The sequence below is a fragment of the Condylura cristata genome, unplaced genomic scaffold, assembly GCF_000260355.1.
Source record: "Condylura cristata isolate star-nosed mole 26May11 unplaced genomic scaffold, ConCri1.0 scaffold00011, whole genome shotgun sequence".
In the NCBI taxonomy this organism is placed as follows: Eukaryota; Metazoa; Chordata; class Mammalia; order Eulipotyphla; family Talpidae; genus Condylura; species Condylura cristata.
This window is the reverse complement of record NW_004567112.1, coordinates 40,964,935-40,991,327: the sequence shown is the minus strand read 5'-3', so window position 1 is coordinate 40,991,327 and position 26,393 is coordinate 40,964,935. Positions and strand designations below refer to the sequence as shown.

Here is a 26,393-nt window from a genome sequence, read left to right as displayed (position 1 = left end):
ACAGACAGATTGAGCAGCAGAACAGGCAAACTGACCAAAATACACTGCTGAGGGGAACAGTGGCAAGACAGGAGAGGTCTGCTGTGTCATGTGGGTCACCGCCCTAGTCAGGGATGAAATTCATGCTCCATTGTCTGCTGATACCTTCATAGTGCTGAGAACTAACATCCTGTGCCAACAGAGAGGTCTGCATCTCTTAATTCCTTGAACAATATTTTAGAATCCTCCAAGTGCGGATAAACTAGGAAAATCTTGACTAAAGAGCTACTGTAGAAATAATAGATTTTTTCATTATATAAGAAAACTTATTTCTGGTCTACTACATACCGCATATCTACTATTCATTCAACCTGCTGCTGTTAACTGCCATAATGAGAAAATGCCTTCAGATTGATGATCCTCCATTTCTCTCTAAGATAGTTTGATAGTAAAATATCAGTTGTGTAAAAAATAAAATTGTATATTATAGTTAATACATTTAGTGGTTTAAAGATATCTTAAAGTTCAGATAATCTGCCAATATTTCAGCTATACTAGTTCCTGAATATCAGAATAGACAGCATTAATATTCTAGCTGTAACAAAAATCATCAGTTTGTATTAATAATTATATGTAACTGATTTATAAAGAATAATGACCTTAAACTCAACTCTATTCATGATATGTCCAAAGACTGACAATCCATGCACTATGTGAAAAGCAATTACAACTTAAAGGAACACTTAACTATAAATTAGAAAGAACAAGCACATTAATTTTAGATCTTCAATATTTAAGTTTTAATATGAGAACATTTTAATACTAGTGATGATAGTATTGCAACATTATTTTTTGGGGGGCTGAGTTAGAAATGCATCCTTATATTGCAGGTGAAAGTCACACGCAAGAGTGAGTGTGGGCAGGTTCAGATGAGAAATACCTATTAATCCCTTCTTGGTACTATCAATAACAAAGGATGCTAAGGCTAAACAAAATCCTTTCTGATTTTTATATTCCAAGTTAAGAAAGAGTAACACACACACACACACACACACACACACACACACACACACACCCCTACACCTTTTGCCAGGAAAGGAGTCTGCAAAAATCCACTGCAGTAGCATGCATGAAAAAATTCTTCTACTCTTGTAGAAACATTTCTATATTACATTTCATCTTTAGGCTTATCGGTTATCGGGTGTTAAATGTTTGCTATATAATCAGAAAGACTACAGAGGATGGGGAATGTGCACAGAAAGATAATCAAAGTAATCTTATTCATGAATGGACAATCAAGAGCTAAGAAAATGTAAAGAAGAATTCCTGCTTTTAAGAAGCTTAAAAAGGTAAGATCACTTCAATATACAGGCATAATACCTTGCCATTTCAAAGGGTATATTTGGTCACTAGAAACCAGTAAAAGGAATCAAAACTACTTGTTTTTGTAGTCAGCTCTGTCATGAAACCATAATTTAATCATCCAACACTGGAAATTACCACTTTAAAAAATCTCTAAGATGTACACCATGTAATAATATTTATCAGCCTAAGAGGAATATTGCTAACTTAATGAATGCTTGATAAAGCACTCTAAGCTTTTTATAAACAAGTACTATGCGACAGCAAAATATCTATTACTATTCTATCATCTTCCCAGTCAAAGCAAGTTTTGACCTCCCTGACTGCTGGCAGCAAAATAAGCCTGACGTCATTTTTCTAAACCCAATTGGCAGACCAGCTGTGCCATTATCCCCAGGAAGAGTAGCATGTACGGTAATACCCGCATTATGTGTCTATGACTGAGCCAAAATTACCCCCTTGGAACAGAGGTCAGCCTCTGAGAACGTAAAGCTGAGAAGACCTGCTGGGTTTGGCAGACCAGTCATGGTGAGGGACATTATAGTCTGATAATGGCTCTAAATTACTGGTATCAACTTGGTGCCTGAGACTCAGGGCAAAAGCAGCTATTTTCTTTCTATGTGAACATTCACCAAAAATATGAAAGCAGCTGCCTTAGCCTTGATTTTCTTCTCTATTTGTATGGGCTACTTGAGGTCATGACTATAAATACTTATAACATTTATACAAAACACCAAGCTAATAGGAAAGTATTTTATATATTCTAAACTACATTAAAGCTTTCTCTTACCTATAGATTTAGAGACATAAAACTCAGGTCCCAAGCCAACTGATGTTTTAACAAATTCATGGGTGTATATTTTCAGGTATAAAATATATCAAGATGATAAGAGGATAGTAATACAGGACATTACTTACAGCAAGGACTAAGTACAATGTTTCCATATGTTTGATTAATGAAAGCAAATTCAGACTCTTCAAAGGCAAAATTATTCCTAAATAATCTTACGGAAGAAAACTTTCTATACTGGGAGGAAGTAGATTTACCAGACCTTTATAAAAATACATGGAAGAGAAAGATTAATTATAGGAGCAAAGATACTAATTCCAAATCCTTTGGCCACAGAACAACTTTTTGACTTTTTTTTTATAAAGTTCAATGTTAGTAAAAATGAAAGATCCTCCTCTCCTCCATGGTTTTCCAGTCCCCCAAGTCTTATATATATGTATATATATGTGTGTGTGTGTGTATATATATATATATATATATATATATGTATGTATGTGTGTGTATACATATATATGTATATGTCATATATATATATGTGCCAGGTATGAGTGCATGTATGTGTGCTTGTACATGTATCCACTTTTGATTTTTCTATTACAATTGGTAAGCTTCCTGAGTCAAAGTGCATATTATTTCATTAGCTATGCCAAACATATTTTGTATACCACAAATTCAGTTTTTATAAATTTATACTTTAAATAAATCGAAGAACAGATAACTTGCTGACCCAAAAGGAAACAATGTAATGTAATGGATAAGGTATAATATCCAAGGAAAATACTGTACGTCTTAATTTAATACCCCTGTGTCCCTTTAGCTTCAAAAAAAGGAGAGACACTAACTCACACTCATCCAATCTCCATTGGACAGGGAATGTCAAAAGTCAAGTTTGATGACTTTGTGATCTTTCAACTTTGTTCTACCCAGACCTTCTGACCTCATCAAAAAAGGACTTTTGTTTTTTTTTCTAGTAACTGGATCTTTGATCACACGTCTTAGATCTCATTCCTTACTGCCTGGTCTTCCAATTCCTTTGACAGTGCATTCCTTCTCCTTAAGAATGGCCAAGAGTTTTTATATAGAATCCCAGGCCCTTTGGTGGTATCCCTGCCATTTGTTCTCCATGAAATGTGCTGCAAACACGTCAGACTTCATTTGCTACCTCTAGACCTCTTGATGACAATGCCACCACCTTTGCTTCTAGCTTGTCAGTTCAGTCAGCCCAGAGACTGCCCATCCTTCCCATGAAACCTCTAAAATTCTATTCACAATAAAATGAGCCTTGGCATGAGCCTTGGCATTTTGAAATCTCAACTTCGATATTATAAAAGTTAATGTTCTTCTGTGACTAATTCTTTTTCTTTTTGCAACTTAAATATTTCAAAGACAAATCATTCTTTTAGTCCACTGGAGTACCATTTAGTTAATTACCACTGTGGCAGAATAAATTGTAGCCCATGGCAGCAAATAACAAAAGCACCCCTAAAAATTCCGAATTGCTCCTTCAGAGAAAATTACCACCAGGAAAAAGTGGCTGATCAAATTAAAAAGTAAAATTGTTTCACAAGCCTATAGCCATGCCCAAAGGCAAGATGAAAGTATGCATTTCTGAATGAAAGTTAAAGTATCCCAATGTCGTTTACTCACTGCCTTCAGAAATTCTGTTACCCCATCTGTTATTGATGTCTTTACCTAAATTCTTTCTCCCAAACCTACCTACTAGGAATTAGCATAGTTGTTTTGCTCATTCCCATTCCTTGAGTTGAGCCTTAGTACATGCCGATGTCTTTATAACTGAATGTTGATATTAACAGCAAACTTGTATTTGCTTTTTGTTGTAACCTCCCACCATTATACTCAGGGATGTGTGTCCACGGTGCAGGATTTTTTTTGACATCCCTATACGTTATCTAATTATTGCTGAAGTCACTGGATCAGCTGCTATTCAGGCCCCAAGGGGAAGAAGGAAGAAAACCTTAATACTTGACCTATTTGTTTTCACCCTGTCTCTGTCCTTACCAGAGACCTTCAGATGGGAATGAGTGGGTTTTCTTAAACTTACCATTCACATGTTCTTGGGCTTCCTCACTAAGGCAAGGGGATGGGACTAGGGGTTTCCTTTCTTGCACAGCATATCTTCACTATCCCCCTCCTTGCATCATTGAACTCAAAACAGTGGGAGAAGGAGTTTACACAGAGCAGAGAATGGAAACTTAGTTATAGGAAAGGAAATTGGGAGTATATTTTATAGTGTAGCCATAATTAATGCATTTAGTATGTTTTCATGGAATATTTTGATAGCATATTTATACATATGCACATACATGTTATTACATTTAAATCTTTCTCCTGGTCAGATTTGTAAAACATAAATTGTCACTTGTTCAAATTGCAATTTGCAATCTGAACTAGATTAGAATGAACACAATGAAAGGCAACAGGGACTGGCGTTTGAGACCCTGGATTTTGGAGCACATTGCTAGATAAACTTGGTAAGTTATTTAACTTCTTTGTGCTGAATTTTCTCAGTTTATCTCTGAAAAAGAGGGATAATAATAATAATAGCTACCCATAGAATGATAATAGGGATTAAATATCATCAAAGAACTCAAACTGTACTCAGCACTGAGTAATGCTTGTCAACTTAAAAAAAAAAAAAAAGCACTAAAGCACAAAACTCATCCTTTGTTTCCAAGGTCAAAACACAATAGCTCTTCAAACAGCCTTCTAGATCTAACAGCAGAAGATGAACAATTTTAAGACTAAATTGAGATAAATGAGAAAAGCAGGATATTTTTGTCCTCATCATATCCTGGTCTTTAGTATATGTGGACTTTGAATCAAAACAGTGTATTTTACTATAAATTTTATTTCCTTTCTTTTGTTTAATCCTTTTTTCTCCTTAACCGACTCTCCTCTGGTCCTCTGAAAATTTCAAGTATGGTTCGATGCTAATCTCATAATTATAAAAAAACACAAATGGGAGAATATTACTATTTCTTCTTAGTAGTTTGCTACAAATTACAAAGCTGTGTGGGTCAACCATTTAAATATCCATTGCTTTTCACTATAATTTGATATCTAGTCAATTAGCTAAATATTACACACACACTTATAAATAACTACAAGTGTTACTTCAGAATGAAAAGGATAGTGGGAGATAGACCATATGATTGGCATTATCAAAAATTACCTGTCAACATCTGAAACTAGTCCTTAAGATCACTAAGAAAGATGGAAATACCAAGTTATCTGGGCCATTGACTATATCTGCCCAACATTCTACATTAGAATACATTTATTTGGATCACAAAGATCCCTATTCTTTAAGGCTTAACAATATTTTTGTCAGATCATATAAAAATCTCAGGATATCATTAAAACAAACATTCTACATGAAGACTTCTCCAAACTTCTTAAGATAATTTTGTCACTATATCATCTACTTTTCCAGTGGAGCATTCAATTTATAGCACAAATAATTTCCATGATACCATGATTAGTTGCTTGTGTGTTGCCTACTCTATTATTAATTCCTTGAGCATGTCTTATTTGAATATCTTTTGAATTCCTTGCCCTACAGGAACTGACTGCCATACAAAAAAAAAAAAAAAAAAGAAAAAGAAAAAGAAAGAATGAAAAAAAACATTCAAAACTGTTTCAAACAGATAAAGCACCGAGGAGGATCCCCTTCACAACAGTTTCAAGGACACTATTTCAAAACTACAAAAACACAAGAAATTCTTTGTAATTTTGGTATTGCATGGATTATCAAAAATGTCCAGTTCAAAAGGTAGCAGATACAAGTCAAAGAGGACGCCAATCCTTTTCAGTTCCTACAAAACTAAAACTCCATTTCTATTTCATTGAAATGACCTTAAAACATTTATCTCTAAATGTATGCTTTTTAAATGGAATCTTCTGCCACTTAGAAATTTCCTATGAGTAATATATTAAGTCAATAGATCAAGGAATGCACCAAGTGTGACAATTTTATATTTTGGAGAAGATTGGGAAAAAGGAAGGTAAAACTCAAGGGTATACGTCATCACCTGTAACCAAATTCTTTCCATAAAAGTTGCTTACTTCTGGCCCTCCCTGGTGGCGCAGCAGGTTAAAGCACTCCACTGAGAAGCTAAAGCCACTTCCGCATGAGTTCGATTCCCGCCTGCCCGGGAGGAGACCACATGGCTTGGCAGACCTCTCCTGGCCCGCCTGCTGCTCCCCTCAGCAGTGTACTTCATTGATCTGCCTGTTCTGCTCCCCGCTCTGTCTCTGGTGAAGTCTCTCACTGCCCCTGAGTCTCTGGCCTGTACCCCAGTTCTGTATGTACAAATAAATAAATCTTTAAAAAAAAAAAAAGTTGCTTACTTCTAATTCCAAGCATTCCAGGGGTGAGATTTCATGTGGAGTCCTTATTTCTTAAGAAACTGAAAGTCTGCCAATGGTTTGGAGCTAAATAGAAAATGAGATAGTACTGTTAGACATGTTAAAATTGCTCAATGGGCCAGATTACATAGGGTCTTGTAAGCCTTGGTAAGGAATTTTGATTTTACGGTATATGCCTTGGGAAATCACTGCAGTGTCTTAAGCAGTTAGTAAGCTGAAAAGATTAGTCTTGCTACTGTATATAAAACAAAAACAGAAGCACAGAGATCAGTTGAAAAGCTGTTTCAGTAGAGCTGACTAGAGATGATGGTGACTTAGATTAAGGTAATAGTGATGCGGAAGGAAGGAATAAACCCTCAGGATAGGTTTTACAGGTAGTCCTCAGAACATAAAGATAGATTAATATAGGATGAAGGATATAAGAGAGTCAATGAGCTACCCTAGATCTTTATCTGTATCTTTATGATAGTACCATTTAGTGACATGGGGAAGTGTAAAAAAAAAAAAAAAGCATGTCTGAGGGAAAAGAAACTTTCTTATCCTAGGACAGAACAAGACGACTCTGTTCAGAAGCAAAAGAATAAGCAGGTGGTACTTCTTAAGCAGAGATTAAAAAATAAAGAAGAAAAAAGGGGATTCAAAAAAAAATACATAGCCAAATATTTTATTGTAAAAATAAAATCAAGGCCTCCCTGGTGGCATAGAAGTTAAGTCTCAGCACTATTAAGAGACTATTAAGAGAGCCACTGTAGCCTGAGTTCAATCCCTGCTAACCCACAGGGAGCAACAGACTTCTGTCTCCCCACAGCTCCCCTTAGAGGTAAATTTACTTTTATTTAAGATTCTTTACTTATGCATACAGAACTGGGGTACAGGTCAGAAGTGCAGAGGTGGCAAGAGGATTCACCAGAGACAGAGTGGGGAGCAGAACAAGCCGACTGACAAAGTACAATGCTGAGGGGAGCAGTAGGCAGATCAGGAGAGATCTGCCTTACCATGTGGATCACCCCCAGGGCAGGCAGGGATCTCATGCTGAAGTGGCTTTAGCTTCTAGTGTGGTGCTTTAACCCACTGAGCCATCAGGGAGGGTCCAGCAATGAATTTTAACAGATCTTCCTGTTCTGCTCCCCACTCTGTCTCTGGTGAAGCCTCTCATCCCCCACACCTTTGGCCTTCCCCCCAGTTCTTGTATATATAAATAAATCTTTTTAAAAATGGTTAAATAAAATCAATTAAGATGTATTACATATAAATATTGAGTGAGAATGGCTACAAAATAAAACAAGTAGAACCTGTTAACAATGAAGCCAATGATTTGCTGAAAGATTTAAGTATATTTATAATAGAATCCACAGAACATAAGAATGGTGGGATATAAAGAGTTTTTGAGTGGTTTACATACTTTAATTTTTAAAAGGTAACTATTTTACAATGAAAAGTGTAATCTGCAGACATGGAATTCTTTTGCTATCCATATAACTTCTAAAGAAGCAAGGGACCTGAGTATTCCCTGAAGCCTATATGCCTGAGGCAAACTTGGATTTCCATAAGAAGATACTGAGCTGAAAAAAATTAAAACTCAGGACAGAAATGGTGGTACTGCCTTGCAGCTTACCTACAATGTAGCAATTCTAATGAACTTTACTAAATGTAAGACATTTCAAACGGAATTTCTATGGGTAATTTAAAATATCCTACATTTAGCTTTTGCCTCTGGGCAAGAAGATAAAGATTCCAGCTAAGTCTACATCTACTAGAAGACCCCAGGTGGGAAGGACTCAACCAAAAATATTTTTCAGTTTTTTGACGAAAAAAAAAAAAATCAATTTAGGAGGGTTATATATTTCATAGATAGTATTCACATTTTTTAATCATAAAATGATATTATACCAGCCAGTGGGTTGATTTTCAATTCTCATCTTAAAGTTTTGGAAACTTAAGAATGTTCAATAGTGTTTTAATGATTAAAGGGTTTATTGGTTAAACAGTCACCAAGAAGAACTTCTTCAAAAAATATTTGTGAATCATAAATGCTACATACAAACTAAGTCCTTGCTTTTCAATATAAAATAACTTGACATGTGTTCAAACAAAAAAAAAGTCATACAATTCAGTTATGACACATATTCACTTTTTTTTTTTTTTAACAATGAGAAAGCATATGATTAAGAAGCCTACCTATGAGAGGCAGCAATATAAGAAAATGCCCATTGGAGAAAAAACATGGCTTCAAGATATACATACCCACAAACAGAAATATCTATACACATTGTTTGCAGAATTTATAAGCTAACATCTCATTCCAGTCACCCATCATCCTTAAAGTAATTCAACAGTAGAATGATGGAATATTATATTTCCTCAATATCCAGCGCCATCCCTGAGGTCCTGAATGAATTAATTTATTTCTCTAATGTAGACCTAATCCAATAGTGCAAGGAAAATCTGTATCTCTGCCTTCAGTGTCAAATACATGGGAACTGAAAGTGGTCATTTAGAAACAGGGTGTAAATTGGAGCAGATGGAAGAATGAGTTTCTCTTTAACAGGGACATGACAAAATGTCCTGACTTGCCTAAAAATGCACATTTTCCTCACTGTAAGTCATTCTCTATAAAAATATCTTTAAAAACTGCTAAGAAACAACATTTAGATAAAACTCATTTATCAATAATCATACCATGTGTCAAGATCTTCTCAAATGCTCAGCAGTCTCCTTCGACATGACAGCAAAACAACCCAAGTTCAAAATCTTCTGGGTAAAGTTTCAAGTGTTCTAACAATGAAGAAGCTTATGGATAATAAGTAATAAAACATGCAGTATACATTATTCTCTCAAAATGAAGCAAATTCTACCACCCTGTAAGAATTGGATTTATGATAAAGTTTATGTATTTAAACTAAGTTTCCTATGTTTTCAACTAAACTTTGGCACCTACAATTTTCAGCATATTGAATAATGAAAAAAACAAAGCTTCTGGGGATTATTTAAAAGGGTAAAATATTCATTTCAGTCCTACACTATGCACCTGTTAATGATCAGACCTGTAAAAGACAAGGGAACAGATTCCGACTTAAAATGTGCTTTTTAAAGTAAACAACAAACACAGAAATCCATACAAATTCCCAGTTCATCCTCAGAAAGTCTAGATGCTTACTTATTTTCCACATTAATTTATCTTGAAAAGTTGTCATTTATCAACTACAAAGTTATAGGAAGAATCTCAGCTACAAAATGGAACTTCTTCCTCCACTTGAAGGGGTTGAGAAGAAAATCGAGAGAAAGACAAAAAGGCTGGTAATGTGAAACTTTTAAATTAAGATCTAATCTGTTGAAAGAGAAATGAATTGCTTGTAAAGATGGTAAATAGTTTGCTCAATATCACCAAGTAATTTTGGACATTTTTCTGTGAAGACTAAGTAAATGAAAGTACATGAAATCCATGGAGTGTCTGGCCCATGGTTAAGATGTAGAGAATGTGGATTATGTACCTGCAAAACTCCTTAACTTCATTTTTGGTATATATTCTGTCAATATACTCTGGCATTTTAATAATTTTTTAAATATGTAATTAATTTCTACTTTATATCACTGTTCATTTTGTACAGTGTACCTCTTCTCAGGTGTAGTCCCCATAGAATTCCCACCACCAGCTCACCCGTGCACCATCTCCACAATGCCTTTAAGTTTGAGAATTAGGAAACAGTCAGAGTTTTAATAAGGTATTGGCATTATTCACTGATTGTTTACATGAAAATACTTCATTTTATACATATATAAATGATTTTACTAACTAAAATTATCAAAAGATCTTATCAAAAGTACAGAAAGATTATAAAAGATTACTTTTCTTAAGATCATTTACACAGCTAAAAAATAAAATGCCAGACTTTTATATTAATGTCAGGATTAAAAAGCACTTCTGATAATAAAATTTTAAATGGCTGGCAATCTCTTTTTTCAATAAACTTGTTTTATAAATGTTTAAAAGTGCATTTGGAAGAAGTATAAAGTTCGGTGAAATTTTGATCTGCAAACATTAAATACAAAGCTCTTAAACATTTACATTTAATTTGTCTGAAATAGAATGAGTTTACTGTACCCAAGAAATTAATCATATTAATCAAATACAAATGAATCCATTAATACAACAAAGCTAATTTAATCAGAACATGACTTTATTTTGACTATTTGCTTAAACATTAAGTAACTTACTTATTTGAAGAACTAAATTTCCATCACCACTAGAATGCAACTGTTCCTCATCCAACAAAATATGATGTTAGTAACCATCTTGGAGATTCTCCAAAGAAAAATGAACTTAATAATTAAGCCATTCCAAATTTTAGGTTAAAAACTAGAAAAGTGGAGTCAAGAAGATTCACATCAGGGTGGAGATCATTAGCTGTCCACAACAATCTCAATACTTTCTTTTAATGATGCTGCATAATGCAAAACTTGTGAGAGTTTACTATCTCAAAGCCAGTGATAGGGTAATCAAATCAGGGACAGATTCCATTATATCCATAAATACACTACTAGGAAAGTAAAGAGGCCAAAAATGCATCTTATATACCAGATTTATCAACCTTATTTTGAGACTTGGTATAAAAAGAAGAATAAGAAGATTTACTTAAAATTCATTTTCATCTACTCCATTTCATAAGTGGCTTCTATCATCCTACCTTAAGCTCTAATTCTAACACATTGTCCAAAAACAGAATTCCTTCAATAACTAAGGAATTTACTTTTATGAAGCACAAATAATTAACCCCCCAGTTTGCCTTCAAAATTGAAATACTTGCTTTCAAGTTTTCCATAAAAAAAATAACATTTTTCTCAATTAACAAGACATGGTACTTATAGGGTTTGCCTTACTGACATTTCTGTTGTCCAGACAGAGCAAGAAGAAAGGTCACCCTCTGGACATTTCCTAAAATAGCTCAGCCAGGAATACCTAAGTAGAGAGAATCTACAAGTGTTTCTTTGCCTATTTTGTTTATATTTCCACTCTGAGTATATAGAGCCATGAGAGAATTATGCCATGACATTTTTCATGACAGTCAAACTTTGATGAATCAAGAAAAAGATGTGGTAACAGGTTTTCTTCCTTTATTGTCAGAATCAAGGGAACAAGTTACTGTCAGTAGCATGTCGCTAAATATCACATGGAAAAGTTTAAAAGTAAACACTTTAAGTAGACTATTAACAAAAAGTACTTTTATTCAGATGCTCAATCATAACACACCATTCTCTTCTCATATTCTTTGTCATCATTTAATTTCTCATCCTTCCCTTTTCATTCTAGATATTACTTTAAATTCCCCCTCAGTGACTTGTATACAGGCCTGATGTTCTTCCTCAAGGTCTCTGAAAATCACTGTAGGTTTATATGCTTGGGCACCTGTTTCTATCAAAGTAGCTCAGTGTATGCATTATCACAGTACTCTGCAGAGCGAACCCAATATAGAAAGCTATTCCATTGCAAAATTTATAAAAATAAAACTTGGTATTTAGTAAACTTCAGTGAAAGTTTGGGTAAGTAATTTACATCCAGAATGAGAATTCCAGATTATTCATTGAAAATTCTTGTCCTTAAAAGTCTTTTGAATAATTCCATCACACCATTATCCCAAACCCTTTTTCTCCCTTCCATGCTTTCTCCTAAACTACAAAGTAGTTCATCTTTCTCTTCTGTGCTGTATCTTCTGCTTACTGATACTCTGTAGTTGAGAATCAGTCATCCAAGACATTAATTTATCAAGATATTTAAAAAAAAACAATTCCTCCTCCAAGATAAAGTTCGAAGTCACTGTTAATATTTTTTTCCTTTCTCATTATAATGTATCCTTGAGTTTAGATTCACATTTTAGAATTTATAGTCTCAATTTTTTTTTAATTTTTGTCTCTAGAATTTTTGTAATGTATCCCACTATATGAAACATAGAATACATCTACCCAGAACCAGAATCCTAACATGACAAAAAGTTATGCTGCTCTTAAAATCTGAGGCAAGAAGTGGACCTGGAAACTTTTCCTTTGGCTCATCATCTACAACACTTGCTAATGTCTCCCAGACACACCTCTCAGGATTAAAGGTACTACAAATAGTCACATTTTGAAACTTTGAAAAATAATGAATTACACATAGAACAAAAATGAATTTCATAAATGGACAATTAAATATATTTAATAAATATGAGAAAAAATAGTCAAAACTGACTTGAATATTATGAACCTGCTACACTGAAAAAGAATAACACCTTTTATAGAAATAAATGAATAACAATAGTAAATAAAGTTTGTTACTATTGTTAAAAGAAAGGAATTATAGAAAATATTACCTAGTGTTATAATACAGGACCAATACGTAGTACAGGACCATTTATAATGCAGTTTGATGAAATGAACATAAAGATGATGATTTAAGAAATGACAGATATAGCTGATTTTTAAACAATGTGGGTGTTAAGGTTGTGACTCCCCAGGAAGTTGAAAATCAGTTTTGACTAATTAAATAAAAATCTGTTGTGACTTATCAAATCAGTAACTACTGATAGTCTCATGTTAAGTGGAAACTGTACCATAACAAAATCAATCAACATGTCTCTTGTATGTTCTATGTATTATATACCACAATAAAATATATATTTATTTATTTATGTATTTATTTTTACCTTAAGATGATGTCATCTGTTTACTAGAAAAATTACAATTGAATGGGTATATACAGTTCAGCTGTTATTTTTCTAGATGTATTTGCCATAAATTTTATGTATTGTCATATGAATAGCTAATGTTTATAATTATGTTTCCCACTATAATTATTCATATTTTATTAAATCTGTTACATACGCTGCATTTCAACATTGAAGTTTAAAGAGGCTACTTGAAATTATATAATAACTATTATTTTTCATCCCTTGCCAAAGGGATTGTTATCTTTGACCATCTTTCAGTAAACATTATATATGCCTTACGGTTTATCTTTCCAGAAGGGTTAAGTTTTATGTGAATTTAGAACAAGTAGCTTATAAAAGAGGAGAAAGGAGCTAACATAACATGCCTCCATGAGCAAGATTTTTATATCAGCAGTTTTCATTCTGTCTACACAAAAAAAATAAATAAATTATCAGGGATCATTTTTAAAACATCCCAATGCATAAATGCTGCCTCCTGAGATTCTGATTTAATTGGTCAGAGGTGAGGCCTACGCTCAACAATTTTTTAAGACTCTCCTGGTGATCATAATGGGCAGCTAGGTTTGAAAATAAGTTTTACATACTTTATCTCATGTCATCATCAAAACAATCTAACCAGATAATTTTATTATCCCTTTGTTTAAGATAAGAAAATTGAATTTCAGAAAGGTTGAGAAATTTGCCTCAGGGAATAAAGTAAGTAAATATTAGAGTTGGAATTTAAGCCCAAGTTTCTCTGACTGTAATGATCTTCCTAACTTCCACTCTGTCAAACAAAGAGCACCAGAATTATTAATTTGAATTGGCTCCCAATATTGTATTTCACACTTAGCTTTAATAGTTGGTAGAAAAAATGTATTTTTTCCCTTTCACTGCTAGCAGGACATCGGTTTTCATTAGTGAATTAGTTAATTTGCTACAAAGAAAAAAAGAAGTTGCTCTTGATTTTGTGCCATTGTGCTTTCTGACTTGCAAAATATTCCTGGTTGTTTTTCATTCATAAGTACTATGTTAAAAATATTCGGATTTTAGAGTTGCCTATCAAAAATAAGAAAAAATGCAGTATAAAAATATTTTATTAACATGTAAGAGATTAAATGTTTTGCCAACCATTTTATCAACTTTCTCAGTGAAATATGAAATTTGTATAAAATATGATCTGTTATTAATAGCAGCCAAGCAAAGAAATTTCTTAATAAAAGTTTTGGCCTTTTAAATACTTCCAATGTATAGTATGTAAAAAATATAACTATGGACAGTATTTTGCTTAAACTTTAAACAAGTCTGTATATTTTGTAAGTTAATTTATTAATAATTATTTTTGTAATTTTATAAACATGTATTTTTATAAGCAATTTTATAAGCATGTGTTTTCTGCTAGCTTACATTCCAATGCTTTACCTCTTAAAATATATTAACAATGGGTTTTTTTAAAAAGTCATACCAAAAGTGATATTATCAATTCCCTAAAGGCAACACATTCCAACAAACTAGAATTCATATTTCAGACAAGAGATGAATAACATCTCACAATTCAACATCAGCAGGTGTCATTAAGTCAGGCACAGGCACAGATGTACAGCATGTATTTCTCACTGGATTACAAATCCAATAAAAGCTTTGCCTTTGAGTTACTGGCATTGCAAAGATTAAATCAAGGTATTGTGAGGAAAAGGAAAAACCCTTGGATGTTTGGTTATTTCTAAAATATAACACTAACAAATATATTAGCTCAAATGGACAAACAGAGCAGTCATTTAGTCTTGCTTTTTCATTTTACACAGTACCTAAAAAGCTTTTACATAATCCATCTTTCATTCTTGGAATCCTAATTCGTGAATTCACAGTGTTTATGTTAATATTCCAGATTGTTAGTGTGGGCTGAGAAGTCTACCATGATCCCTGTCTTGCCTCACCTCATAATTTGATTTCCCTTCAATATCAGCAAAGAAGTCACTCTAGTTTTCTTTCAAATCCTCATAGGCCCTGAGCAATTTCCCACTGCAGGATGACTGCATACATAATGTTTTTCTGGGAACTGTTATCTCACCTTCACTTCCCCTTTAACCTAGCTAACATATATTTATCTTTAGAAGGACCTTGATATCACCTCTCCTTCTTAACTTCAAGGTTAATCATCTTTCCTAAACATCCTATATATTTCTTTCATATGTATCCCAATTTGTAATTATATTTAATTTGGGATCCATTATTTTTTCCCTGTCACCAACAGGTTGTTATTTTCCCAACTACAAGAAACATATCTTGTTACTAGTTTGTCTTTATATTTATCGTCTTTGGCAATTCCAGATACCTAATAGACCTCAATAAATATTTATTAAATAAATTAATCATTAGGCATTAGAGTCAATTACACAGAGGTTATCAATTCTTTTGCCTCTAAAGTAAGAAGTATAATAATAGTTATAAAATTGTAAGTGCTCAATGATACATGATAATAAGTAAGTTATCTAGCACAGAGCATCAAATAAATGTTAGTTATAATTAATATCTATATATATATACATATAAATATCTATAATAACATTTAACATAATGCGATGTATGAGTAGATTTTTAATGACATTTTAGTACCAAAATAATCCCATAATATAGATGCAATATATTCCTTTATCAAAGATTGACTTCTATTTCTCTTACCAATGTATTTTTTTAATTTACTACAGAGAAGAATATGTAAACCTTAGCATCCCTATGTCAGTTATTATCATAGACTTACCATGCATACTACACTATTATTAATCTTCTAGACCCAACTCAGTTTTCTAACTATCACTATTATTGTGAGAGAATGTAAAATTGCATTTTCACTAACAAAATTCCTATTATAAGGCAAGCTGTTTTTGAAAAAATACTAAAACATTCAGAGTAGAAAAAAAAAAGAAAGTTAGATGAAATGAATGCAACAAAAATGGCTAGTGTGTATGAGAAAAGAATGTGTTAAAAATGGAAAAAAAAAAGAGGATAAGAGTATCAAAGACATGAAATGTGTCTTAGCCCTCAGTCAGTGAGACAGAATTGGGAGAGCATCTTCAGAAACAAAAGCACAGGTCACTTATCAATAAACGCATAAACATGCCTAACAAAAATGTTAAATGGATTTTGAGAACATAAAAATTATATACCATGACAAAGTAAGGTTTCCACAGAATGCAAAACCGGTTTGATATTTTAAAATCAACTGATGTAATATACTGTATTAACAGACCAGAGAAGAAAAGGCATATGATCATATCAAATGAGGTGGAAAAAGAATACTTCTGACAAAATTCAATACCTATGCATGACCTTTAAAAACTCTTAGAAATGCAAGAATAAAGAATTTCTATGCATTAAATTTTTAAAATATAAAAAAATTACAGTTAACATTATACTTAATGCTAAAAGACTGAATGCTTCCTCCTAAGGTCAGCAATAAGACTATTCAGCATTAATGGTAGAAGTTCTAACCAGTGCAATAAGACATCACAAATAAAAGGTATGCAAGCATTAAAAGGAAAATATTAGACTGTCCTAATTTCTACATGATATAAGTATCTATATTTAAAACTCCAACGAATGTTCAAAGGAAAAATAATTAGTTAATTCAACAAGGCTACAAGATACAAAATAAACACAAAATCTATTCCATTTTCATATATTGACAATGAACATTTGAAAATTGAAGTTTATTCATTATACCTGGATAAAATTTGAGTTATATATATGTACAGAAACTACTAGGATGCTAAAAATTATAAAATGCTGATGAAGAAATCAAAGATGATCATAATAAATAGAAACAGTGTTCATGCTGAAGTGGCTTCAGCTTCTTAGTGTTGTGCTTTAAACCACCAGGGAGGGCCCCAGAATTATGCTTTCTAAGAAAATAACATGGAGAGGATCATAAATATAAAACAAATTTAAAATGTAAAATTCTAGCACTTTTAAGGAAAGTCTTTGGTTCTTAGAACTTTATTAAAGTGCTTAGGCACACAAACTAATATAAGAAATTTGACAAAATTCATTCATAAGCTATGGACTGCAAGGTAACATTTGTAAGCCCCATCATAAAAAAAAAGTCCTCATCTAAAGGATATATAAAGAACTAAGAGCAAAACAAAAACAATCCAATTACTGACTAAAAATATGATGAACCATTCCACTGAAGATTGGCAAAAAAAGATATGAAAAGATGTTTTGTATCACCAGACATTAGGAAAATACAAATTGAGATTCACAATGAGCAATGACTATTATATGTGCTATTGTATGTACTAATAAAAGTACTATTAAGGTAGCTAAAATACCAAATACTCAAAATAACAAATGCTGATCAGAGTGTGGAATAGCTACACAATATGTGGTGGTTACATAAAATAATACAGAAACTCTAGGAAATAATTTTGCAATTCTTAAAAGCTAACCATTCATATGACAGAGAAAATATACTTCTGGCATTTACCTCAGAAAAATGAAAACTATGGCTACACAAAGTCCAGTATTCAAAGTGTTGACTGAAATTTTATTTGTAATAGTCTAAAACTGAAAACACCAAAATGTCATCTAACAGATGAATGAATAAATAAACTGGTACAACCAAACCGTGGGGTGCTACTATTCAAGTTTTAAAAAAAGAATAAACTATCAACACATACAACTTGGATAAATTTCTCAAACATGCTACATGAAGGCCAGTCTCAAAAATCACAATATTGTATGATTCCACTTATAAAAATTTTGTAAAAATTGGCCCTCCCTGGTGGCCCAGCGGGTTAAAGCACAGCACTAAGAAGCTAATGAGTTCGATCCCTGCCTGCCCCGGAGGTGACCACATGGCGTGGCAGACCTCACCTGAGCGGCTCGCTGCTCCCCTCAGCAGTGTACTTCGTAGATCTGCCTGTTCTGCTCCCCTCTCTGTCCCTAGTGAATCCTCTCACCGCCCCTGCACCGCTGGCTTGTACCCCAGCTCTGTATGCATTACTAAATAAATCTTTAAAAAAATTTGTAAAAACTATAGAAATGGAAAACAGATTAATAGAAGTCAGAGAGTAGAAACAGAGGGCTTAAATTGGAAGAAGAGACTGGGAGGAGTAAATGTAACTGTAATGTTACATTTGATATACGTAATGTTACATAATAATAACAAGGAGTCATTTGTAGAGTATTTCCTTATCTCTATTGTGATAGTGGTTTAATGAATTTGTACATATAACAGAGCTATACTTATACAACGATATGTCAATTTCTTTTTATAACATACTGTAATTACATAAGCTGCAAATGATGTGCGAAAATGAGCTAAGGGTAAACAGAACGACTCTCTATCTTAGCAACTTACTTTGAAACTGTAATTTCCAAATGAAAAGGATTTTTTAAAAAAAAATTTTAGTTTTGAAACACATTCCTGGATACTGTAATAACCTAAAAGAGAAGACAGGGATACATCCCCATACAGTAAGAGCAACTAAATTTAAAAGTAGTCACCAAATACATTTGGTTAGCTCTAATTTACAATCTTCTAGGCTGTATAAAAAGCTTCTAGATTTTATATAAAAGTCAGAAACTAAAAGAAAATGAGTAGTCAATAGCTTTTAAAGAAGTTGCAAAATTAGGAAGAGCTTCTGGTCTTACAAAAGATAACATGATTATCATAAATATCCTATCTCTGCTATGTACCAAACAAAAGAACTATTTTTCTCTCCCAGTTATAAGCCAACTGTGTGCTTCAGTACTGCCAACTGTGGGGGTTTTGCATATTTCTTTTTCCGAGTTTCAGTTCTTCCACTCAAAATTGCCAAGAGGAAAGGGAGATTTAGCAACCAGATTTAGCCTGAATGAACACTTTCTTGTAATTGTTTTTGCAGCATAAATTATGTAATCATTCAGTATTCAATGATTCTGATTCAATACCACTGAAGAGAGCAGGTGATCATCATACACATTTTGGGAATATAAATTGTGGATCACCTAAGAAAGATTCAAAGTCACTTATTAAATGTAAATACAGATATCATTAGAGCATAAATGCACCTAGACACAAATAAAACTTGCTAAAATGGAATTCTGTAAAATGGCCACTTACCTTGATTTTTTTTTATTTTTTTTCCACATTGGACACACTAGCCTTGATACTTGTAATAAGATAATGTAAGACACATCTCCATAAAAGGGAAGGAACAGTGAATAGGAGAAAATTTTTGCACCCCCACTTACACTCAGCTGCTTTGTATTACAAGTCCCAGCATGTCGTGAACTAGTGACCTGACTAGAGGACAGTTGAGACAGAGTCAGATGAATATATAAATAGATGGGGGACTTTAAAGAGACACTGGGGGAGAGACATGGAGAGATACCTGGAAGAGACACAATGGTGTGATATTTGGGGAAGTTACTGCTGCCACTTAGCAGACCTATAATCTTGACCTGATACTGGATTATGTGATATATTTTGAGTCTCTCCTTTCATCCCAGATCTCTGAGACTTCCCTAACCCCTTTCTAATCATTCTTTGCCAGAAGTGACCTTAGGCCAATCATCTCACTGCTGCCCTGCTTCAGGCCTCACTTGTTTGTCTGGGCATTTAAAGACTGGTTTGTTTTTGGAACTTTGCTCAGAATCTGTTATTTGAAATCCTTCTTTTACTCTCTCTATGCACACCCATTTACTGAAGATTTTTTACATAAATAGTCTTCTTTCTTTGCCTCCATTTGTGCAGAGATAGCGGCACCCCAATTTTCAGTGTGAGCTCCTCATAGTTTAGAATCCCTGGGTGCACTGACCAGTGCTAAAAATAAAGTTTGCCCACATCAGATCTCTCACATGGATACCTTTAGTCATTTTATTTTTACTGAAAGACTTAAAATATATGAAAGATTGATTTATGGAGATTACCTAAATCTATACTCATAATGGAATCCATTAACAGATTTGCCTACATATATATATTTAATATCAATTTTACCTGCCTCCCTACAAGTAGAAGGAATTGTTAATAAACCTTGCACACTGTGGTTAAGGGCACAGTCTGACTGATTTATAGTAGCCTCTAAGTAATTTCTTGTATTTAATGTTAGAATGGTTATACTCTTTATGCTTTTCACAGAGTACAGTTTTTGACAATCAAATCCTGTATTCTGATCTTCCACTGCTATATAAAAAGTCATGCCAAAGCTTACAGTTTCAAGGCAACAACTTTTTATTCACTTTCCTGGTTCATTCTGAGAGGCAGTGTCTCAAACCTGAGTATTCCAATCAACCTAGGTGATACTGAAAAGCTGTATACAACATAGCCTCAAATGTCCCAATACCTTACTTCTAGCATATTTAATTAGTCAAGCAAGTCATTGAAGCAAGCCTCATTTAAATAAGAAGGGTGTGGAATTCCACCTAATGACATTACAGAGAAGAATGTGCAAAATGGGAGTTATTCATAAATAAAATCTACCACCTACAGAAAATCTTGTTCTCCAATCCACTGAACAAAATGCCAGTGCTTATTTTGTTGGTTACACTATAAATGACAACATAATGTTGTAGTATTTGGTCTCCCTGACCTAAGTACTCTGGGTCTTTTTTCTGTATTGGCAAAATTTTTTGAACAGTAGCATTATTAAAGATATAGAAGCCTGGAAGTAATCAAGCATCAAAAATTTTGTGGTGGAGAAGGCATTTCTACACTGAATTGGGTTGTCCAATATAGTTGTCATTAACCATAGGTGGCTACTGAACAAATGAAATGTGACTAGTCACACAATACTATAAATATACTAGATTTCAAGGATTTAGTTCTAAAAAATATATCTCAATGATAATGTTTATATTGATTACAAAAAATACAGCATTTTACATATACTTAATTATAAAACATACTAATCAAAATAGTTTTACCTTTTCTTTTGCTGAATTTGACTATCAAAATAGTTTAACTATGTTTGGTTGATACTTTGTTCTGGTTAGCATAGTATTCTCATTGGAAAGTGCTGGCTCAATAAATTAGCAATCATATTTTCCTTTGTAAAGTTTAAGAACTGCTCTGAATTGCCAAGAGTTCCCTCATCCTACATTATCTACCTGCTGATAATGACTGAAAGTTGCAGAGAAACAAAAATGTTAACCAGCCACACACTGTGACAAGTATAAAGGGCCATACCAACCCCAGAGCTCCCTAAAGAATGGTTGAGACTTCTAGGTCAAGTCAGCTTCTCCCTCTACCCAGTTCTGCCTTCCTCATCTCTTTATACATGTACCTCTCCAGAGACTATTCCAATAAAACTTCTTCATGCTAATCTTCATCTCAGAACTGACTCCCAGGGACTAAGAAAACAATCCTTCTCTTCATTCTAGTGCTAGCTCCTACATAAAAATTATGGTAGGCTTAGGGCCCTTATTTTTCCCATGTTAAAACTAATAGTTTATGCAAGGACTTTTGTTTTTTGGCTTTTTGTGCCTGCAATTTCTAGCTTTGAAAGTGGTTCTCTTTTTATGAAGGCAAGAACTTTGAATAAAGTTTAATACTTGAAAAGCATGGTTCCAAGAATTGCTTGGGCACTGCTGAAACACTGGGGAACAAAGGAACCCACTTCTTGGAAAACAATCAATTGAAACAATTCACAAGGTGAATGAGTAACCTCACACCCAAATATTAGAAATCATGGTTGTCTTTTCTGGAAGCTGAAATATGAAGACAAAAGATTCTTAGCCATCTACTTTTAACTAAAGATGGGAACATTGGTCACAAAGAAGAGCTCTATGAGAAGACTCCATACCCTCAGAGGACTTGAGATGTCTGTGTCCCCAAAACCCTTAAGTACTATCATAGACATTTTATGCCATGTTTAATAGCTCTAAATTCACAGTTATTATTCAGCAATCAGGCATTCAGTAACTTATGAAACTTTAGAGGAGGAATTAGACCAAATCCCAAAGCAGCTCAGAAAAATAATAGCTGAACCAACAAAGCTACCTTATTTCCAAAATAATTCATAGGCTTAAATATACCTGACCAGTATCTGTTCATCAAATTAGGCACAGAAAAGAGCCAAAGGAAACAAACCCCTTTTACCCATTTTGCCAGACTCTGTCATTTATATTTCTCTGAAGTCCCTCATTCTTTGTATTCTCGGTTCCTATAATCCTGTTTCTATATATATTTTCACTCCCCATGATTTTGACAGTCCTTTATATCTCCCTGGAATTTGATTTTGCATTCTAATCTGAGTTTGGTTCAGCTTTCTGATTTTGGTATCTCTTCTATTTTTGTAGAAGCATATACAGACACTATTTACTTTTGTTTGCTGAGGTTGAAATATAACTGAGGTTATACATAAACTGAAAAAAAAAATAGGTCTCAAATGTAATCAATCTCTCAAAAACCAGCCACCATCATGGTTTAAAATAGAAAAAAAAACAGAAAAAAGGAAAGTATTTAATATAATATGTATGAATGAATTCAGTAATGAATAAATTCTAATATGCAATTTATGCAAATGTATAAAGATCAAATAGATTTGAAAGCTACCTTTACATTTTTAGAATTTTAATTCTAATCTAGCTCTAGTATTTGGAGTCACTGCATATAGATCATCCTAACTGCTTCACCTTATCATAAGAAAAAGGAGAAATTAATAACAGTGAAAACTACTCCTAAAATAGTAAAATTTAAGAAGACAACTAAAGACTGCATATGGAAGAAAAAATCCATAAAATCTTTTTGTTGATTTTATTGAGTCTAATTCCCCAAGACACAGCATGCATTCAACCTGGCGTACAAATGAAATAGGTCTCTGAGTAACAAAAGAAAGTCCATTTGGTTATTTACTTACTCAAATATATAATGAGAACCAACAATACACTTTCAGATAGAACACCAAGAGATTGAAATATTGGGCAATTGAGAGCTCTAGAAATGTAAACAGATCCCTGCAAGTTGCCCAAGTTAGATTAATTTTTATTCTAGCTGTACCACTTCTCACTCAACTCTTTCCTTCTATAGTGAAGTGCCAACCTGTGTCTTAACTTCATTAGTAATTTTTAATCACCTTAAGGTCCTGTCCAGCAACATAACTAAAGTTAGTATTATCAAAATAATAACAATCCACTGGCATAAAATATTCATGTCTGCTGAGTCTTAGAACTAACGTATAATCCCACACACCACCACTATCTCACTGTCACCCACTGTCAACAGATCAACATGTAATATAATTGATTTCCTTCTAAAAAAAAAAAAACCCGGCCCTCCCTGGTGGCGCAGCAGGTTAAAGCACAGCACTGAGAATCTGAAGCCACTTCCGCATGAGTTCGATTCCTGCCTGCCGCCTGCCCCGGAGGAGACCACATGGCGAGCCAGACCTCTCCTGGCCCGCCCGCTGCTTCCCTTAGCAGTGTACTTCGTAGATCTGCCTATTCTGCTCCCCACTCTGTCTCTGGTGAAGCCTCTCACCGCCCCTGAGCCTCTGGCCTGTACCCCAGTTCTGTATGCACAAATAAATAAATAAATCTTTAAAAAAAATAAAAATTAAATAAAAAAAACCCTCTATTCTCTATTCTTCAGAGTGTTTTGTTTTTTTTCCCCTTCATAAGAATTTCTTAATCATTTTGATCATCAGAGAACTTGAGCTAGACTCAATCAGTCCTGGAGGTATGGCAAAATCAGTGAAAAGACATCTTAGAAAAGTAGACTTCTACGCTATAAAAGACTTAGAATATTCTCTGGGATATGTTATGATTTGATGAATAAAAACCTGGTTTTGGAAAATGGTCAGATGTGGATTTAGGCACAAAGATTATAATGAGACAAATTTGTTCCTGAATATTTACATTGATTTTTAGAAGAAACCTATATTTAGAAAAAAAGACCTTTTACAATAGGCACCCAGTCAGATAAATTTAGTATGTGTTTCATTTTATTCAATGTCAAAGAAGCTTTTTCTTTATTACATGGTATATATTATACAATAATTTCATTCACTCTTATATCATGTAGCATTGTGCTAGGCATTATACCAGGGGTTTGGGATAAACAAGTAACTAAAACAGACACATAATCTGCCTTCCTAGTGCTTAAGGTGAGTAAGGGATACTAACTATAATGTATTCAAAGTGTAAGGATATATGATGACCCCACAGAAGTGACTAGAGAAGAATGGTATTAGTACATATCCGAGGCATCCCAAAGATGTCCCTACTCTAATTTCAGAAAGCCAGGTTTATGGCAAAAAGAACTGTGCAAATATAATTAGTAAGTTCAGGGACTTGATACACAATGATTAGAGTGCACCATCTGAGTATGCAGCAGGACATAGAAAAATACATACATGCTTTGAGTGCCTTCCTTATATTTGATATAGATAATTTTTAGACACCTCCCTCCCTTTATGAAAAAGTCACTTATCAATATGAATCAGAAAGAATTATTTCTCTGATTTGTCTTTAACTCCAGAGCACTTGATAAGTTCCAAATAGAATATATTTTAAAGTTATTAATACAAAGTCAGTAAAATATGACATTTGTGAGCATCACAGGCATAAAATTTGCATTAATCTAACAAAAAATATTACCTCTCACAATTCATAATGCTTCACTGTTGTAATTTTTAAACATAAATGTAAATAAAACTCTACATTATCACATAAAATAACAGAATGGAAGTGAGTTCATTTCTAGTTCTTTATCTTTACAATTACTGTGTCATCATTGTTTAATTTTCATCCATTGTTATAAAGCCTGAAGAGCGTAATTTTTATTAAAGGATAATCATAAATATATGTTCATTTGAGTCACTCATGCATACTATTAAAACTCAACAATAACTACAATAATTGTTAAAACTTAAAAAATCTTGCAAAAAGCATTTTATCATTGATGTCTAGAGTTGCTAGTGTATAGTGACAGTAAAAAGCAAAATGAATTTTACTTAGTTCTGTTACTGTTGATAAATATCTGGAAACAAATACCTTCTTACTGATTTCACCCAAGACAGAATGCTTCATCACATCATAATTAGTATGCATGGTTTTTAGCCCCAAGTTGGAGAATGACCTGTCATCCTAATTCTCACACACTTCATGCTTACTAAATGCACGACCAACTCCAAGGCCCTATAACCAAAAGCACAGGGCACCATCTCCAGAAATTATCCTCATGCTTGACTTTCATGCTCTGCTACTGCAATCCTGAAATTTTTCACGACTTTACCTTTGAATTTGTGGAAATAAGTGTAGTTCAATGGAGCAATGAAGCATATGCCCTGGACTTTCATGCCTTCCTGCTTTCCAGAGGCTTCCAGGGACAGATCCCAGCCACCTGCCTCCCCTACCTCCATTCCCGGTGGGAACCTAAGCATAGTCAGTGGAGGTCAGGTTCATGGATCAAGTCCACAGACCTGCCAGGCTCTGCATGCTTCCACAGTTATCCATATGCCTGACAGAAACTGACAATAGCTAGCATATAAAAACTGCCTCTCACTGATCCATCGAGACTGTGAAAGGAAAAGCTTCCTGCCCCATCACCACCTCACATTATGAATGAAGCCTTGGATTTTCATTTTGCATTGGGCTCTACAAGTATGAAGCCTACCTGACTATGTATGTATGAGTATGTGCATCTATTTGTGTTTCCATCTAGGAGAGTATTTTTGATAAAGTAAGTTTGTCCGTTTATAATTTACAGATAGTTACATGGAGCTTTACAGTACTTTTACCTACAATGATGAGAATAATAATTTTACGAGTTTAAATCAGGTGAGAAGAAATACTTAAAAATCTGCTTTACATTTTGATCTCTTGACAGGCAAGAGATTTTGGTCAGGTCCCAAAGTCATCAATAGTAATAGTATGAAGATACATCAAGTGGGGTAAAAGGTCTACAAAACTAATTTTTAGCAATTTTCAATTATTCATATAAATTATTTATATCAGGAAAATTTGAGTCTTCAATTTTACACCCATGATGTCACATGCTTTGTAATAATTTTCAAAACATACTTTCATAATTCTTGTATTTCATTAATAATAAAGTAGAGGAAAACAATATTCCTATTAAAAATTTTTTTTCAGCTCTATTATTTAAGGAAACTTCAGGATCAATATATAGCAATGTTTTTAGATGTTTTTCACAATTTTAAAAATAGCACAAATTTAATATAATATGTATGAATGAATTCAGTAAT

The 26,393-nt window shown here is 33.5% G+C and overlaps 1 protein-coding gene across 1 annotated transcript in view; it reads right to left on the bottom strand.

Moving 5' to 3' along the window:
* The window catches only part of CTNNA3 (catenin (cadherin-associated protein), alpha 3), a 1,271,003-nt gene that overhangs the window by 956,928 nt on the left and 287,682 nt on the right, over positions 1–26,393 (bottom strand). The window lies entirely within an intron of this gene.